This window comes from Vombatus ursinus, unplaced genomic scaffold (assembly GCF_900497805.2).
Source record: "Vombatus ursinus unplaced genomic scaffold, bare-nosed wombat genome assembly UNPS02014802.1, whole genome shotgun sequence".
Taxonomy (NCBI): domain Eukaryota; kingdom Metazoa; phylum Chordata; class Mammalia; order Diprotodontia; family Vombatidae; genus Vombatus; species Vombatus ursinus.
This window is the reverse complement of record NW_020954580.1, coordinates 11,448,475-11,469,376: the sequence shown is the minus strand read 5'-3', so window position 1 is coordinate 11,469,376 and position 20,902 is coordinate 11,448,475. Positions and strand designations below refer to the sequence as shown.

The window sequence follows — 20,902 nt, the reverse complement described above, 5'->3', positions numbered from 1 at the left end:
GGAGTAAACCCAAGTTCAAATTCAGCCTTAGACACTTCCTAGGTGTGTGACCCTGAGCAAGTCACTTAACCTCTGATTGCCTGACAAGATGGATTCACTGGAGAAGGAAATGGCAACCTACTCCAGTATACTTGCCAAGAAAACCCCAAATAGGGTCACGAAGGGTCAGAAATGATTGAACAATAAGCAACAGAAAGTATTGTTTGAATTGTAACAGTAAATCAACCACATTCTCCTTAAATAGACAGTATGAGCAATGGAAAAATCCAATGGGTTTTAGTTCTTTGTTCTAAAGGTCATGATAACATTTTTTACTTGTTTCAGTTACCTAATACAACTAAAGTTAATGATATTCGATGTTTTTCCTATGTAATGCACCGTCAGTAAAACATAAATTTTGAAATATTTTATTTAACAGTACATATCTTAATATGCAAGATACAGAGTATAGAAGCAGTAACTAATTAGGACTAAAAGCTGTATAGTCAAAGACTAGGCCAACACTTAAAACTGCCACAGCAATTTCTACTAAATGAGGGGACAATTTAAGAAACTAAATTGTGATACTGGAGGGGCAGCTGGGTGGCGCAGTGGATAGAGCACCTGCCCTGAAGTCAGGAGGACCTGAGTTCAAATCTGCCCTCAGACCAGACACTTGACACTTACTAGCTGTGTGACCTGAGCAAGTCACTTAACCCCAATTGCCTAAAAAAAAAAAAAAAAAAAAATTTGTGATACTGGAAGAATTTGCTAAAATTCTTCATTTTAATTTTATACTATACTGTAAACCCTCTGCATTTATAGATTGAAAATTCATGGTTTCAAATATAGGCTATTGACAACTTAAGAATATATTATGTTTCAAAGGTTAATTTTAAATCTGTTATTTGGGAATTTGAAAACATCTTCCCATAGAACCAATATTATATATGACGAGTCAAACTAAACTTATTAACCCACAATATTCCTGTTGTTTGGTGCTGTACCAATGGTTCCACAGGCCATATTTGTCATATGATCATATATGCCTTTAAGAATAGGGGATTGGATTCAGTCACACAGGCCAAATAGGTAACTACAGGACTTATCTTTGAAATTCATCATCTTTTGCTTAGTTCCCCTCTTTTATCTTCTGTGTCCATTCCCAAAACAGTACCAAGGGGGAGTACAGATGAGCAGTGTCAGCTCCTGGTTGCCTCTCCTAGAGGTTAGACATGTCACTCAGAACGAATAGAGGGAAATGAGTTGCTTGGAGCACCAGGCTACTGTGAGTGCGCTGCCGTTGCCTTCCCTGGACGTTATCTCTCCCCCACAATGAGCCATGAATTTCACAAAGTTTAGGCAAACATATCCACTGCTCTTAGCAGCCCCACACAAAGATTTTTCTTCTTTTATCCTAATTTTGGGAAGAGCTTCCAGAGCTCAGATCTGGCCTACAATCCATCTTTGTTCCTCCCACACCTCTTCCTTATGCCATTCACCATGTATACAAATATTTCTGTGAGAAAATGAGGCTCCAACCCGAGTCTTAGTGACTAGTGTGATGAGGTGGAAAGAACATGAGACTGGGCTTCGGGACATTTGAATTCTAATTGGGGTTCGCAGCATTTAACACTGCCCTTAAACTAGTAATTCAGCCTCTTTGGGGTTCAGTATCCCCATCTTTAAGATGATTAAGATGCATTCAATAATCTCTAAGGTCCCATTCAGCTCTTCTCTTCTGTGATTTATATAATAAATAGCACATCTCCCTCAGCTCCTGCAGGAAGAACAGGGACTTCTATTTTCACCCTCCCCCATCTGACAGGCATTTGGAGCAAGGAACTTCCCTTCCTGTGAACCGAATAGGACCTTCCCTGATTTGGGCCAGGGACTATTGGGTGAAGGTTGGAGGAGGTTTAGGGGCAAATGCTACAAGTAGTGAGGAACAAGTGTCCACAGGATGCTTCTCACACCTGGACTGACTCCCTTGTCTCTCATTCCCTTTCTTTTCTTCCTCAGGTGGACCCCAGGGATAACCTCACCTGCTTCTCTGTCAGCTGCTACTCCTTATTTCTAAGAATTCTGTCTCCTCTACTCTAGAATTAAATGCAATTTCACAGATATCTATTTCCAAAGCAAATCCTCACCTCTTGAAAATTATCTAATGTATTTTACTACTAAAACAGTGGGGAACAAGTAAAAGAAGGTTTGAGGACTTGCTTCTATGCCTTTCCTCTGCCTTACCTATTTTCCCTTAGAGGCTGTGGGTAAAATTGTGTGGAGGTGTTAGTGAGGGTGGAACAGCTTCTGGGGTTCTGTCCCCATAAATGCTACCACTAATGATCCATACTGGTCACAGGTCACTTTAGAGGTTTGAAACAGGGAAGTGGTGAGAGAGATCCCAGGCAGCAGTGAGGAGGAGAAATAAGTCGAGGGAGATACAAAACAATAGTAATAGGGAGGGAAGGAGTGTGCTTTAGGCCAATGACCACCTGGCTAGTGTGGCTGTTGTGGGTTGGTTTTTTTAATGTAAGAAACGAAGGAAACATACATTTATTAGGTGTCTACTGTGATGCAGACACACAAAATAAAAATGTTCTCATTTGATCCTCACAACAACACTGAGAAGTGCTGTTATGACCTCCATTTTATGGTTGAGGAAACTGAATGAGACATAGGTTAAGTGACATGCCCAGGGTCACACAGCTAGCAAGTGTCTGACTTAGGATTTGAACTACAACACACTACACACTGTGTTACCAACTGCCTCTAGAGGAATGAAGTCAGGCATGCCTGTGTTCAATGTGTTTCCCAAAAGAAATCAATGGCTTCTGTTCACTGATGCTACTTCAGCCTCAATTTCCACCCTATCTCCCTTCTACTCCTCCCCACCCCTCATTAATGTTTGCTGATGTTCCTTGGTTTAAATTGTCTTTGCTTGGAGATAATTAGAAGCTAAGGCGTGTTAAAAGCAAGTTGTTAAAGTAATTCCAGCAGCTAACTGAGACTTTCTACTTGTTGGATTATAGGGAAATTTATAGATCATTACAAAAGGTAGAGATTTGGAAGGGAATAACTGAAGCATTCTGTTTCTGAAACACTTGTGCATTTCTCTATTTGCAGAGAACTCTACAACCCTATAAGTAGAAAGAGATAATTTGTATTTATTGCCACATTCTCTTCCCACACCACGCCACATCTACTCATTAGAATAACATCTCACTTATCCAAAGTCCCCATATCTGTCTACTTCTCTCAGCCCTCCACCACACCATGTCTCACAAACCTGTAAGTAAAAGTCTTCAAGCACTGGAGTTACTTGACACCAAGTTGCCATAAATGTGGGCTAGGGAGTAGGCAGACTGATGGAGCTGGAATCAGGAAGACTTGAGTGTGAACCCCCCTCTCACAGCTGTGTGGCCATGGTCAAGTCACAAATCCTCTTAGCTTCCATTTCCTTATATGCAGAATGGGAACAACAAAGCCTGTCCCACCTGCCTTAAGGGGCTGTTAAGATGTTGTAGTTAGATGGAGCATATGTAGCCTGTTATTAAATGTCCTAGATTAATACTCCTTAAGTCCTCGCTCAGATCTTGATGACCTATTGCCTTCATGAGTTAGTCTGTAGCAAATTAGGAAGACCAGAGGAGAAGTAACACTGGTATGGCCGGATAGGAGTCTTTTAGAGATATCCTTAGTGACAGAAGGAGAAATGGTATCTGTCTAAAAGAAGAGACTGCAAAACTAAAAAGTGAATTGAAAGCTGTAGTAACTCACCCTGAATAATGAGTGGTGTCATTATAGAAAGAATTGGGCATTGGGAGAAATTGAGTTCAAAGCCCACTTCTGATACCTACTGGCCTGACCATAATTCTATGAGTTTTAGTTTCCTCACCTATAAAATGGGCTGATGCCTACATTCCTTATCTCTCCTGGTCATGAGGATCATCCAATGAGATCATGTGGGAAAGTCCTTTGTAAGCTTAATTCTGTTGTTGTTCAGTCTTTTTTCAGTCATGTCCAAAACTACGTGACCCTGTTTGGGATTTTCTTGGCAGAGATACTGGAGTAATTTGCCATTTCCTTCTTTAGCTCATTTTATAGATAAGGAAACTGAGGCAAACAGGGTTAAGTACTTACCCAGGTTCACACAGCTAGTAAGTGACTGAAGCCAGATTTGAACTTGGGAAGATGAGTCTTCCTAATTCCAGGCCTAACACTCTGTGCACAGTGCCATGTAGCTGCCCATTTTGTAAGCTTAAAGTACTATATAAATGTCAGCTATCACTATTATTAATAAGAGGTAAAATTGTATTTAATACATTCTGTTTAATAAGTTAAACAGAGGTTCCCGAAGTAGGTGATACTGCCCCCTGGGAATGCTGGAACGATGCGTGTGGCAGGGTAGTGGCCTCGGGTGCAAATGGGGAACATTGAATAAAAAGAAGGGGGCAGTAGAAGCAGAAGATAAGAAGAGAAGATAAGAAGATTTTGAAAAACCATTCGTACATGTTTCATCTGTTGTGTAACAGTTAAAGTAGTGATTACATTATTTTCCAAATAAACACACAAAATTCAAGTTATACTTGACTGTCAGTGGTCGAACAAGTGTTGGCAGGTGAGCCTGTTGAGCATTGTCGGGATGTCCAGCATGCGTTGGCATGAATATGTGCGTGTAATGAGTTGTTTACAATACAGTTGCATGATGCAATATTGTGTCATCAAAATTTCAGTGCAGGAAAAAGACCCAGAAATTTACAATAAATTATTAAATTTAAGATGCGTCATTTAAAAAATATTTTAATTTTTTTGAAATGACTCAAATTAAAAAAAAACTATTAAAGGGTTAGAGAAAGTAGATTTCAGAGGGGTGCTGAGTAATTTTTTTTTAAAAGGGGGCAATGGCCAAGTAAGTTTGAGAACCTCTGAGTTACAGTAATGCATTTTAGAAAGAATTACATTTTAAATATGGTCAAAATTTAAAAATAAAGAACTTTTTTTTAACATGTGGGAGTAAAATCAGTATTTTCTTTTCCTTCTGAGTAATTTCCCCCTGGATAATGTGTACTTCTTCTCACTAAGAGAAACAAGCTCTTGAAGATACATTGTAGATCCCTTTAGAAATTGGGGATTTCTGAATGACCCTGCTTGCAGCAAGTAAAGTAAGTGCTTCTGCACTCATTAGCCATGCTTCATCAACTAATCTGGGCCAGCTTTCAGAGAGTTCTGCAATGAGCCGGGGTGGTCACATGAAAGCCTAACAGCAAACAATGGCTGCAGAATTTATCCAAAGGGTTCATCCCATTTTCTCCTTGTTCCTCAGTCTCCTTATCTGTAAAATAGGGATAATACTAGCAATTATCTCTCAGAGTTGTGAGGGCGAAATGAGATAATATTTGTAAAGCGCTCAGCACACTACCTGAAACGTAGTAGCTATAGAAATGCTATTGTTGTTCCCTCTCCAGAAAAATCAGAGCAAATTATGTAAGTAAAAATAGTGATGTAGACAATTGGTAATGCCACACTCCTTATTGAAAAAAAAAATTATTACCTCTAGTTACCTCTAGACTTTTTTCTTTTTGAATGAACCCTAGAATATTTCCTATTTGTAGGAAAGCACTTAATAAGTGTTTGTTATGATGATAATTTGTGGGAAGAATGAAAGAAGCATGTGATGAACCATGCCAGTCCATGTGCAATATAAACATTTTATCCATACTCATGAAAAGCATTTAGTTAATAATTGTAGGGATGATTCCTTATGTTCCATTCATCCAAACAACTCAGTCCATTTCTAGGATCACAAAACAATGAGATAAGATTTTATATACTATAGCTTAAAGTGTATTGAGCTTTTTTACATGTTTTAAATAGTGGAATTTTAATCATTTTCCTTATTCTTTAATCCATATTGTTATCAGTAATCACAGATTACCACATAATACTCTCTCCATCTTTGGAAAGATGATAGAACACAAAATCAAACAAGGAAAATACTTATTTTTCTATAAGTAAAGAAATTGAGGAAAAAACACTTAAAATTATATTGATGAAAGCATCTGTATATTTGTTTGCTCACAGGTAGACTTGGTTAAAGGTAGACTTATTTACATTTCTTCCTCTGAAGACTGAAAGTAATTATTTGATGTATTGTTCATTCAGCATTTATCACAAGTTAACTTCTGTCGTTAGTTGTTATTTTATGTTTGTTCTTCCCATTATAGTATACATTCTTTGAATTTAGAAAATATACTTCATTATTATATCCCAGTGCCTCATACATAGTAAACATTCAATAAACATTTACTGATTGGTTAATTGATGTCTAGTATGATGTATATTGAAATGAAGTAGATTTTGAATTTTAGTGGGATGAATTTTGATTAAGATAATTTCTTATGTTTTTGATATTTCAAAAGTAAGTTGTCCTATTTAAAATCCCATACTATTATAGATTATAGTCAAATCTACCTACCCACACCTCCTCAGTGACCAGACTGATGATTAATACCATTGGGTTTTCTTTCTTAATTCTTTAATGTAGGTCACTTTTTGTTGTGATAATAATTCAAATGTATTAAAATAATTTAAAAAGATGTCCAAATTATAATATTATATTATAATAAAATAAAAGGTTAAACATATTCCTAATAACACTTGATCTATAATAATTTCAATTTATATTTTGGCCATCTTACAAAATTAAGAGATGTTTTAGGTTCCCCCCCCCCCAGTAAATTGAGATTTTGATTTAAATGAAAATGCTAGTACAATTAGACAATAACTTACATTATCATCACCTTGGCCTAAGTTTTATGAACCATTATGTTTATTTTAGAGGTAATAGGTTTTTGTGTTATAGATTCTTTGACAAAAAGCACTGAAAGAGGTCAAATGTGATCAGAAAAGGAGAGTGTGATGGATAGTTCAGGCACTTCTCTGATAGTCACAAAATATTAAAAGAGCTAGAGGAAGCAATCTATTGCATCTGACATATAAAGCTCCTGTATAAGATTTATGGAAAGATTTGGATAAGAGTCTCTTAGAATGAAAAGGCATTTGCATAACTCCGATTGTTTGCAAGTTTTTACTTCCATCAATCCCAAATTTTCTTCTTTGCACTTTGCACTTCACAGGTGAAGAAAGGCCCTTCTCCTATAAAATCACAGAGCTATGCAAGTATCCAAATAGTTGACTGCCAACATTTTCTTGTAAATATATCCCACAAAAAATGCTATGCTTGTTGGGTAAAGGGATACTAGATAAATGAAACCCACCCATTCTTACTGCCCCTTACCCCAACCACAAGAATTCATGTTAACCATTAAATTCAACATTACTGAGTCACAAAATTTAGTCATTTCTTCTCCTAGGTTAACAGCAGCTCAAACAATGTCAAACTTGAATGACACATTGTAATCCTTCCTCCCTTCTCTGCTTGTGAATGTGTGGATCATCGAAATAGTGGCATCCAAGTAGAAGAGCAAACACAAGATTGGCTGCACATTTCTGTATTTGATAACAAGATTTTTTTTTTTTTAAAAAAAGTAGACCTGAACCAGTTACCTTCATTGCAAGAAATAGTGACTGGTGTGGAGCTCCTGGAGTTGAAGCTGAGGTGTGACTCTGTAGGAGTGTGGGGATGAAGGTTGTTCAGGGGCTCAGGAGGAAGGTACTGGGTTAAATGAGAGTCTCACCTTTATGGCCGGTCCCCGCCCTGGCAGCACTGGTGACTGTGATGACGAACGTCAGGCTTGGCACAGTTCTGAGTCAAGGCCAATCCCAAGGAGATGCTGGACCTGCATTTTAGAGAGTAGATGACTGTGGTGTCTAGGGCTATGATAGCATTATCATGGTATCAATTCTGTTCTTCCCCTGGCACTTTGGAGGAATGGGTGAGGGCAAGGAGGGTGATTGAGGAAACAGCTGCAGGGTTTGCAATGGCTCATTTGGGACTCTGCAGGTAGTAGACCTACTTGAGGCAGGTAGAGTAGCATTTGAGTAGCCTTCATTGTGAGGAAAAACTTGAGGCAGCAGTTGGGTATGGGGACAGTCTACCTTGTTCTAAACCTGTAAGATGGGAATGTTTCTCCCAGGCTGGCCCTTTTGATAGGTGTACTACTTTAATGGCCGGTGCTCTGCTTTCATGGCAGAATGTATCTGGCAAGTAAAGTGGTTGGACTTGGATCCTGAATAAGCATAAACGGAAGTAGTGAAAATGGCCAAAAGGAGATGACCAAGTTCCACAGCCCAGCTGTGTTGGGCAGTTCTGGGGTCTTGTTTTTACTGTGGATAACTCGGGTACTGAACTGTCTGATCGTATTGGTAAAACTGAAAAACAAGTCAGTAGTCTACTCTCACAGCGGGAGGTGAGGATGGAGATGGGACTGTTTGGTGTAGGAAAGTGACCCCATCATGGACTTAAAGACAGGTTACATGCTGACCATATGATGGAAGTGTTATTTGGCGGCCCCCAGCAGCAGCATAATAAAAGGCCTTTTGAAGTAAAGGTGGAGATTGAAAGGATACGGATAAGGAAGAAGCTGTAGTCCTGGGCAGAGAAGGTTGAGGTTCAGTTGAAAAAAAAGGTAGAGGAGACTGGAGAGTGTAAGATTTTTCTGGCATAAAAACTAAGTTTAGCTTTTTTGAAATTAAAAACGAATTCCACTTTTTGCTCCTAACTCTTTCCTCTGGGGTCAAACAGAAATATAACCCATACTTGAAAAAAGAGTTCTCTCTACATCATATCTGAAAAGGGGCCGTTTAGCCTTTGCTGAACCCAGCCCCTCCAAAGGCTGCTCATCACATGTTTGCATACCTCCCAAATTTTCTTTTTTGCAACTTTCATCCATTGTTCTTAGTTCTATCCTTTGAGGACAAGCAGAACTGTCTTACTTGTCTTCCATGTGAGAGTTGTTTAGTTACTTGATGATAGTAATCAAGGCCCCCTACTCTAAGTCTTCTGTTCTACAGGTTGTATACTGCCTCTTTTCTGTGCAACATTAAATTTGCAGGCTAAATATTTCTTCAAACAATTTGCGTGTTACCAGGTTTTGAATCCCTTTACTATGCCAGTCACTGCACTCTTGGATATATTCTGATTTGTCAGTATCCTTCTTAAATCGAGGTAACCAAGACCTGGACATAATGCTCCAGATATAGTCTGACCTGGGAGGAGTACATAGATCTATTACTTCTGTCATTCTGGACACTATATTGTCATTAATGTAGCATAAGGTTATATTAGAGGCAGAAGAGTATAGGACAGAGTTGTTGAACTTGAGGCCAGCACAACTCTCAAGTGGGACCAGAATCAGATTCAAATGTAATTAAGAAATGTTTATCAAAATAAATAAAAATACAAGACAACATAGATAATGTTAACTTACGGTTTTCTGAGTCAAAATGCAGCCAACAGGGATCTATTTCTATTTGAGTTTGATCTCATTGGTTGTGGTAGGTGAAATCCGAAATGACTGAGGAAACAGAGGTTTCAAGCTTCTGAGAATAGCAGTTTATTAAGCAAAACATGTCAGTTGAATAACAAATTGAGACCAAGCCTCCTCAGCTTTGGCACTGGATCATGAGATTTGTACACATTATATTTTATACATTATTTTTTATTTTATACATTAAAAGATAACAGGATATAAACCAGGATTTTCTAATTTGAGGAAAAATTAGGGGCTTTTCAAGTTGGGAGCAGGTCAGCAAACAGGTGCAATTCCCTGAAATCAGAGAAAGAAGTGTCCCACTTCCTCCCCTGCCCCAGTGTCTGTATTTAAACAAAGGAACACAGAACAGTAACAGGGTCAGTTTTCAGATCAGGCATATGGGTTGCTTAAGCGATGTCAGTGCAACCAAGGTCCTGAGTTAAGGATCTCTAAGCAGTAGGTTGGTAGGGATGGTCCTGTTTCCCAGCCATTTAAGGCTGGGTTCAAACACTACAATAAAGTTTTGTCACTATTCCCATAACTGAATAAAATTTTCTCGCAAGACAGAAATTGGATTAGACCCATAATTGAATAGAAAAGGAACTGAGTAAGACTCAGAATTGAGTCACAAGATGGAGTCAGTGTGGTTCATTCAATTCCCACAATTTCCACAGGATTAAAGAACCAGCCTTAGAGTCAGGAAGCTACTGACAGACTGGCTGTGTGATCCTGGGCAAGTCACTTAACCTCTCAATGTTCCAGGCAACTCTTTAAGCCTATAAATTGACAAGCAAACACTGATCTGCTTTGGTAGAAGGAGTTTTCTTCCCAGGCATTTCCTATACCAATGAAATCACAGGTCTGGGTGGGGGTGGGGGGGAGGTGGGGGGAAGTTACATTAGCTTTTCTGGCTTTCACTCGATAATGTTGACTCTTAATGTTCATTAAAACTTTTTGATATTTTTACATGGATTATCTAATTGTCATTTCTCAATCCTGTATTTATAACATTGATATTTAAATTTTATTAAATTTTAAATTAAATTAAGTTAATTTAATATTAAATTTAAATTTTAGGATATCAACATGTTGTAAGGAAGAGGAAATGCCTCAAAAAGTATAATCAAGGCTTTCATTGACCTTGGGACACAGATTTATCACAGATACTAGTTAGTCTCTTTGGTGTTTTTTATGTCTAAAGTCTTTGGCATTTAAGCAATACAAATTGCCGCATAATACTCCCCAAGGAGATTTTTCACAGTACAGGAGAAACAAAACCTTCTCACACAAAGTAAAAGAAGACCTGTGCACTTCCAACTACTTAGAGCTGTATAGTCCTGCGTGCCTTTTCTATCCCTGCCCCAAGCCCTGTAAGTTTTTGCACAAGCAGTGTTATTAGCAGCAACATCCAAACACCAATGGAGATACAGCAAATTCTCCCTACCTTTGTGTGCTGGTGTCAGAGAGAAGCTGATGCACTCTATGACTCTTGGCTGTAGCTGCCATATCAAAGCCCATGCATGGCTCAGCTACTTCTTGTCTCTCTGTGATAACATAACAAAATGCAGCACTTTCCACTTATTCCTATTACATTTCATCTTTATAGATTTGGCACATGGTTTCTTCCCCCTGAACTCTTTTTAGATCCCAGTTCTGTCATCCACCACATTAAGCTATTATTGCATCTTGCTTTGTGTCGCCTGCAACTTCTATAAGCATGCTATCTGTGTCTTTGCCCAAGTTATTGATTAAAGTGTTGAACTTAATGGTAACAGGGACATACTCTCTGTGACTCTCTTCTAGAGACCTCATCAGGGATGACACAAATCCGTTAATCAGTCACTAATTGCTACTCTTTGGGTCTGGTTGTTCAGCTACTTCTTAATTGATCTGATTTTTCTTTTATCCAGTATACCTCTCTCCTTCTTGTAGACAAGCCTATGATAATATTCTTTATTAAATGTCTTGCTGAAACCAGACTTGCCATTTCCATGCTATTTCTCTGATTTAGCCACCTGCTGATTTTTAGGTTCATTTTACATGTGAAATTCCATTATTTTGTTCTGAGATTACTGACTATATCTGATAATCCTTCTAACCCTCCATCTCAGGTTCTTGCCTTCCTCAATGCCACTGACTTTTCTTCCCACATCAACCACATAGCATCACTGCCATGGCCTGTATGTCATCACAAGGTTCTGTTTCATTTCTACAGCCTCCCAATCTCTGGCCAGACTTTCCTTATCGCTCCTAATTGCTGTCAAATACATAACATGCTTTCTTCAGCCCTTGGATCCTCTAATTACTTAACTTCTACTTTCCACAGCTCATACTCATTTTGGCTTCAGTGGACTCCTTTCCTCCCTTAAGCAAATACTTCAATGACTCCTCTACCTAAACTTTCTTCCCCTTTTGACATTCTGCTGTGTCCACCTTTTAGACCTTCAATGACTTGGGTCATTGTCACTATTTTCCTTCTTTTCCTTTTTGGCCACTGAGCGCTACAGAAAGAAAAATGCTTTTAAACTTTGTACAAGTTGCCGATTAGATACTCATTCTTCAAAAATTCATCTGATTGCATGCCATTTTGTGGAGAAGGTAAGGAAGGGAGGGAGGGAGAAAAATTTGGAACTCAAAATCTTATAAAAATGAATGTTGAAAATTATTCTTATATGTAATTGGAAAAATAAAATACTACTTACAAGGAAAAATCATCTGAGGCACTTGTTTATCATATATATCCTCATGCTTATTTCCCACAGTTGTTATTTTAGGCCTTCTATATCTGCTCAAACCCCAGGCCGACACCTTTTATCCACAGAAAATAGCTTTACTTACTATTTTACCAGAAAAACTGAGTCCATTTCCAATGAGGTTCCTCATCTACCTCTTATTTTTCTCTTCTTCACTTGAATATATCTTTGTATCTTTTACTAACCTTCCTTTCTTCTCATCATTCCTTGAAGAAGAGATACCCTATTCCTTTACAAAGTTAATATCTCTGATTGAAGAAGAAACTGACCCTTCTATTTCCCAGATGGTAACTCATTGGGTCTTATAATACAAATGAAGTAGAGGATGTTGGAATGACTGAATAAATCAAGTCAATTGATAAAAGCAATAGATATCTAGTGAAGACTTACCTTGTTGAAAGAAATGTCTAGCTCAGCATAAAATACAAGTCTATTAAAATTTTACATATATATGTATATATGTATATGTATACATGCATATATTTACATATTTATTGTAATTTGTATTAGTAACCCTGAAGATCCCAACACACAAGCACTCCTGAAAATGGGATGAAATAGATTACCGTTTCTACATCTAGTTGATATAATATCACCAAAAGCCTACTTTTAACATTCTACTTTAAGAACAGAGAGTACAGCGGCAGATCCCAGATGCCCAAGAGCTGTCTTAATTCCTCTGTCTTATTTTTACTGTTATCTAATTAATGAGTTTTGAGGCCTTTCATATCTAAACTACTGAAGACAGTTGTGGGTAGGTGTATAGGACCACAGAACCAGAATTGGAAGGAGGACATCTACCCAATCATCTCATTTTAGAGATAAGGAAATTGAAGGCACAGAGTTTAAACCACTTGACAAAAAGTCACACAGATAGAACCAGATAAGAGATTTGAACCTAGGTCTCCAGGGTACCTGAGCCAGTGCTCCCTCTTTCTCTTGGGTTACTTATTTAGCTCCATAGTAATGGCTGTTTGAGATTTGTTCAGCTAAGAGAGTTTGAGATCCAAATAATACAGAGAAATTCTATATATTCTTCTTAAAAAGGTCTTTTCATTGACCTTCTTATCTCTTAGAATCTCATGTGACTGATGGACAGTTGTCAACTTTCACTTAGGTAAGACTCAAGGAAGCTACTTGCTAATTTAAGTTATGAATAAAGATGAGGGCCAGAACTTGGCCAGGTTTTCTTTTTTTTAAAATATGTTTTATTTGACAGCTAGCAGAACCTGTGTTGCAGGATGTCACTAGGAGAAAAGAGATAATGAGGTTCATGGGGTTGAGAAATTCCATGTAATTTACATTTTTTATGCTTCTCAAGATATTTAACTTTTTACTGGTAACATTAGCTTCAATTCTTTATCCCAGGAACAAGGCAATAACTAATTTACTACTATGATTATTTTGTGGATAGAACTGTCACAAGGAAAGGTGATATGAATGGGAGGGGCTGACGTTACTTAGCGTTAAATTCTGTGTAGCTAGCAAGTACTTCTATTGCATTTTGCACATGGTTAAAAAAACTCTTGAAAGATTTTTCGCTAAACAATGGAGGACATATCAAATCATTATCGTGGTAACCTTTAAAAGTATCTGGAGAGTATTTTTTACTACATTTCTATTATGTTTTCACTAATAGTTATTTCCTGGAGAGCTGGCCTATCTGGCTTCTGTTACATCTATATGTTCCTGCATCACAGTTGACTAGTGGTAATAGGTTGGTTATGATACTCAGGAGTAGACTTAAAATTCTATAAGGATTTTAGTGTGTTATTAATTGTGTCAGGTAGCCAGTTTTGATTAGGCCATAGTCTTGTTTTTAATCATCACATTTGCAGTTTATTCAGTACATAGGACACCATTTGTCGTATTTCTATATACTGTACCCTTAACTCTGTCCTCTGGCAAGGGTGTTTATTGGTCATAAAGGGGACTAGGAAAAAGACAATGGATGGCTGAGTAGAAAGCCTGCACTAGCTCCCTTGGCCTCAATTTCTTTGTCTGTGAAATGACTGGGTTGGAATACACAACCTCCGAGGTCCCTTTCATTGCTAACTTAATGATTCTACTAATGGCAGATATAATTTAAAGTGTTTATTCTCCTGACACCTGGCCATAGATTTTCACTTTTCTTCAGTGTTCTGTTCTGTAATAGTGTCCTGACCACAGACAGTAAGATGGTCAATGGCAAGAAGTTCCTGTTAGGGACATGCTTGAGTGTTATAGACTGAACAAAGTACGGGTTTAATTTGAGGACCAACCAGGAGTTGTTCTCAATGATGCTGTTGGCTACTAGGAAGCAGTCATAGTGGAGTGGAAAGAGTGCTGAATTTGGAATCAAATGACCTGGGAAATGTCAGGTCTAGCAGCTTTCTAGCTATGTGACCCTGGGGGTAGGACTAGATTAATCCCAAGGTTCCTTCCAATTCCAGTATGGCATATGATAAAACAATCTAGGGTCAAGGGCATACTCCATGTCAGGAGAAGGGAAACTGACCAGGGGATGCTACAGAAAGGTACCGTTTAGCATTTCCAGAGGTCAGACCGTGGGGTAAGGAATAGACATTATGTGCATTGTTAAGCTTCTAGAGCCCAGGCTAGGGGAGGAGCTATGATCTGACAGTGATTTCATGGATTATCCTTTATATTTCTGTTATCAATCATCCCTACCCAAATTTATGTAGGTGTGAAATGTCTTTGTGCACCCCTGAAAGTTAATGTAATTGCCCTAGGTTTTATTATTTTAAAAATACATATGATCAGGTAATATGTGTCCAGGTTTAAAGTAAAATTTTGGATCATATTTTGAATTCTGAGATCCAGTGATAATTAACAGATAAAAGCAAACAGTGTACTTTTGTCAACAGCATTAAGCAACATTCAGAAATGTTACAAATATATGAACATTTGGTTCTTTAGGAGTAACATCTGACGAAGATGACATAGCCTTCGTGAATCCCTTTAAAATTTACCATTTCAAGTTAAGTACTCTCATGACATTTTTAAATGGAAATCTATTTTTAATAAATTCCATTTAGCTTGGGTTAATTGATGTTGGTAATAAATATTTTAGTTTAATATCTTAACTTTTTAAAATATGAGTTGACAGGAACCAAAAAGTGTGAAGAAAAATATATATGTAATCTTATTTTCTAATATATTTCAAAAAAGGAAAATAAGCTAGAGTATGTGTTTTGTCTCTAAGTTGTTTCTTATTTATTAGTTTTTAGACATGAAACTTAATAATCGTAATTCCTCTCAATGCCCATGGCATTTTTTGTTCATTGTGAAGGTGATTATTAAATTGTGTTTTTAGCTGTCACTGTTTTACCATAATGACCTGCCTTAATTCTATCATTTATAAATGCCCTATTCCCTAGGGTTACCATGGTCCTCCCAAGTCATGTACGTATATACATTGGTGTTGTTCACTTTTTTTTTTCAGTCACGTCCAACCCTCTATGACTCCATTTTGGGGTTTTTTTTGGCAACGATACCAAAGTGGTTTGCCATTTCATTCTCCAGCTCATTTTACAGATGAGAAAACTGAGGCAAACAGGGTTAAGTGACTTGCCCAGGGTCATACAGCTAGTAAGAGTCTGATGCCAGATTTGAACTCAGGAAGATGAGTCTTCCTGACTCCAGGCCTGGTGCTCCATCCACTGTACCATCTAGCTGCCTGTACATATACATATACATACACATATACATAAACATATACATATGTATATTCTCATGCATATATTTCAGTATTAGTTATATATAAAATGTTTTATAAATTACAATTATATGAAATTCAATAAATCATTTTAACTTGTTTCTCTTTTTAGTTAAACTTAAAACTAAAACTTGGAACTTGATTATAATTTTACCACATCTATTCAAAATTCATCATTTTTATTTGGACAAGAGGTATTTCCTAAAATTCACAGATTAATTGGCATAAATTTTAATTTACTATGAAAAAATCCTTAAGTGATTCTGTGATCTCATTGATAAGTCTCTTCCTTCCAGGAATACAGATTGGAACCCAGCTCTGTTTGCCTCTCTTGTGTGACTTTAGTCCATCTCCTCCCCTAAGTTCATCCCAGGGAATCCACCCAACATACTGGGACCTTTTCTTGCTTTTTCTTGATATCAGCCTATCCATCACTTGTCCCTTGCTTTCGTTACAAGACAGTCGTTTTTATTCACTTATGTATTTCTTGGATGACATCCCTTATTCTACTTTTTCATAATTCTTTCTTTACAATATATTAATAACCCCATTGTCCAGATAAAGAAACTGAGGTCCAGGGAAGTTATGATTTGCCCAAATTCATACATGTAGTGAGCATCAGAAGTAGGATTTGAATTTATGTTCTATGACTCCAGAACCATGCTGCCCTCCTGGCTTTTCCATTACTCTTTGGGCAATTCCCAAAGAATGTCATGGCATGCCTGCCATTCACAGCCGTTCAATATTCTGGAAGAATCTGAATCTTTATTGCAGGGAGACACTTGCACTTATTAAAATAGTTTTACTATTTCTGAAAGGCATTCCAGCCCTTTGTCCTATCCTTATTCATTTCTGGTCCCAACTTGTGGATCATGTATAGTATCTGTCCAAAATATGCATATACACACACATGTGCTTGTGTTGTGCATACATGCACAAAGATACACACAAATCACACACACGGAAGTATGAACTCTTAAGACTGCCCACCTAATTGCATGTCATAATTTGGATGGACAATAGACATTCTTCATCCACTTGGGATTTCCTATATGGAAAATGTCAGGGTAAAATATAAACTCCTTTATTTGATTTTTAAAGCCCTTCTCACCCAGACTTCATCTTATCCTTACAGCCATATTATATATTGCTCCACTTCCCATACGTTATGATCCAATCAAACTGTCTTTCTCTCTCTTCTGCCAACATGGAACTCCTTCTCCCATACATGGCCTGTTCTTTGCCTTGGCCTACCTTGTCTTTCATGCCTTGAATGCAATCCCTTTTCCCCTCCTCCTTACAGAATCCCTCCCTTCCTTCAAGACAGAGATCAAGTGTCCCCTCCTATTCAAAGTCCATTTTGATTCTTCCCAGCTACTAGCCCCTCCCTGCTATTCAGTTAATTTGTATTTACTCTGTGTATATTTGTATATGTACTTGTTGTCTCCCCCCTGTTTTGTAAACCCAGACAGTAGCATAATTCCTGGCACATAGTAGGTACTTAATAAAACAGTTTGTTAATTGATTGACTCTATCCCTACAAATCGCTTTTTATCAAATTTTGTATTCTTCACCTGTAATGTTTCTAATGAAACTCCTTAATATGTACTAAATTATTAGACTATTAGAATTAATTACAAAGCTAAAGGCACTGGTTGATTAACTTTGTCCCTATATAATTACTGGTTTAAAGTGATGATAAAAAAAATGCACTGGGATTTGTTTTAAGTGTTTAGTTTAGACAAATAGAACTTACAGTATTATGATAACAAGTAGAGTATGCAAATTCCAATGAAATAGAGCTTATATCCAAAAAACACAAAGGAAGACTCTAGATTTTGTGGTGTATACAATATCCTTTTCTAATGGAATAACTCCAGAAGAAAAAAGAAATAAGGCAAGGTGTCATATATTCATGTACCTAAATCTTGAAAATATAATATGTTTAGAAATGTGAGTCTACCATAACTGTGCATTACATTGACTTTGTTACATTTTGGACATTACATAAAGGCCAAATAATACATATTCCTTTGGACAGCTTTTATTTTCTATACGTCAGAAAATCTAATTCGTTCTTAAGACAATTTCTTAATACTGATATTTGAGAAGAACATTTATTTGCATAAAAGTTTGTTATAAAATATTTAGTGCTTAATTATCTAGTTTGAAGATTAATCAGTATCTTTGTTTCACTTTCCTACTGCCTAGGTTTTTGCCATTTCAATATTTAAGATAAGTGATGAACATAAAACTTATACTGGTTAGTTTTACTTTTTGTTGTGAGCTCTGGCAAAAAAAAAAAAAAATTGCCCTGGAAAAAGGATACCATCATGGTTAGATGGACATTTTTGGATTATGTCGGATTTTTTATCCTTCTCAGCCATTATCTTAATTGACTGAGTAAATTACTTTTATAAGTCACTTTTTAGCATGCCTATTTAATGCAACTCAAATCAGTTAGCACTTAACTACTTTATCATTAGTCAGTTAGTCAGTCAATAAGTAGTTATTAAGAGCCTATTAATTATGTGCCAGGCAATGTGCTAAATGCTGGAGATACAAATATGAAAAAGAAAAGCAGTCCTGTCTTCAAAGAGCTTACAATCTAACGGGGGAAGACAACATCCACAAAGAAGATAAAAAGAGGGGGAGAAGGACCCAGTGTATGGCCATGGTGGAAAAGCCCAGAGGAGGGCAGCTGGGTGGAAGATGGATATGATCAGGGATAACATCAATGATAACACAGTTAGTGTTTTACCGTTTGAGAGTCATCTCAGGCAACTTGGAGCCTCTTTTGACTCCATCCACAATTGCTGGTCCCTTCCCTCTAGGGGTTACTTCCTTATAGCTGCACACTGGTAGAACTAGGACTTCATCACTTTTCTTCCACATTAGATTGTGAGCTCCTTGAGGGAAGGGACCATTTTTACCTTTTTTGAATCCCCAGCATTTAGCACTGGTCCTGGTGCATGAAAGGCCCCTGATAAATTCTTGCTCCCTTGACTTCAACCCAGGTCCAACAGAATAGCACTCTTTCTACTATACCATACTGCTCATGTTAAAAATAACTACCAGTCATAATAATAATAATAATAATAATAGTAATAATAAGTGGATAATACTAATCATTATTATTACTCCTCCTCCTCAACAAATTTGCATTAAGGATCTACTATTTAAAAGACAGTACTGTGTCAGGCTATGGGGTAACAAATACAAAAAAGGAAAAAGTCTCTGGCTTCAAGCAATTGCCATTCTTTTGGAAGAATTATGCATTAGAATTAAACCAACAATACAAGAGAATAAATGTGTAATGATTGGTTAATTGAAAGTATATAATTATTATAAAGACTTTCTAGTCACTTCTCATGAACACTTAGACTGTTAGAGCTAGAACTCCTCAATAGAATTGTAGATCCCCAAGGTATGGAAGGGATCTCAAAGGCAGTATATAACTTCATAGTAATCCTCTCCAGCATCCTCAACAAGAGGACATTAGAATTCACTTGAAGACCTCAAGTGAAATGGAATTTATCATGCCCCAAGGCACACCAATTTCAGTTTTGAATGCTCTAATTTTTACAATGTTTTCCTTTACCTGGAACCACTTTGCTTTTCTTTGACTTCTATGGTGATGACTTCTGCCCTCTGGGATCAAGAGCACATTTAATCCTTTTTTTTTCCTACACAGAAGCTCTGCAAACATTTGAATAGTTGGATGCATAGTGCAACATGAGTAAATTGGTAGTTTAATTCCCTTTGGAAATGAGGAAACTGAGGCCCTGAGAGAATAAGGACATTTCCCAAGATCCTATAGTTAGTGAGGGGCAAATCTGGGCTCAGAACTCAAACTTCTGACTACTTCAGATCCAATTTCCCTTTCAGAGATATGATCATAAAGATTTCTGGAACTCAAGTCATATAGTACTTACTCCAAGAAGTGTTCCCTGGTGCACCAAGATGGCACCAGCTGAAAGCATTCTTATCTTTCACAAGTTTGTGAGCATTTTGCCTGAATTGGACCTTTGTCCCATCACACCCTCCTTGTATTTTCCTTATTTGGGTACATGTATACATAGTACCTAACATAGTCCTTTGCATAGAACAAACAATAAATATTTAATGAATAGAATTTTATTCAGTGTTGTTACTGAAGCAATGTGGCCAAACATCCAATGAGGTGATTTCAGAATTAAACTCTTACTGAGTGGCCTTCCTCAGAAGGCTAGGCACTTTTTAAGCTCTCTTTTGCCACTTGACAAAGAACGATGCAGGTAATAGAATTAAGTTGTGATAGATAATCAATTTAAAATATTCCTCAATTTAGTCACAAAATAAATAGTACCATGGATTGTGCACATAACCAGGCTTTTGGGGCATTCTAGGATTGGTCTGAACATTATTCCCCTTCTGTGTTACTGTGAGGAGTTTTTGAGCTGCATTTTAACACATGAAATTTGAAATAAAACAAATAATTGTGTCATGAAGAGTGAAATTTTCTGGCATTAAGCATATACACACTTGAATTTTGAGGCCGCAACCACTGATGATACATAACAAGTTGTGGAGTAGTTACCGTCAGCGTGAGTAGAGGACTCAATTTCAGAGACTCAGTTTGATTCTTCTCTGGATCTTAGGTTTGGACTTGATCACAAAGGTCTCTCTCAATTTTCAATATAACTCTGATCCTTGTCCATGGATGTTATGGGAAAAGGAAAGACTGGGATAAGATCTGTTTAGTCAGTTTGGGACAATTAACCTGGCTTAGGGTAACTGATCCTGTGACTTGATGCCTCAGAATTACTGCTTTTTTTGAATAGAAATTTATTCAAAATGAAAATATATTTTATAGTTATTTTCAGTATGAAAATATGTTGCTGGCTAAAATATTATTGTTAAATGAATTACTTTGGAAGACTTATGGTGGGGCCTGGGACAGTTAAAATTAGAAGTTGTTATGCAGGAATTTATTAGTAAATTATTGTTTTTTTTTTCCTGTGATTTAGCTGTTT

The 20,902-nt window shown here is 37.2% G+C and overlaps 1 protein-coding gene across 2 annotated transcripts in view; it reads left to right on the top strand.

Moving 5' to 3' along the window:
* Positions 1 to 20,902, top strand: part of SPAG16 (sperm associated antigen 16) — a 1,197,624-nt gene that overhangs the window by 143,306 nt on the left and 1,033,416 nt on the right. The gene's annotated exons all lie outside the window — the stretch shown is intronic.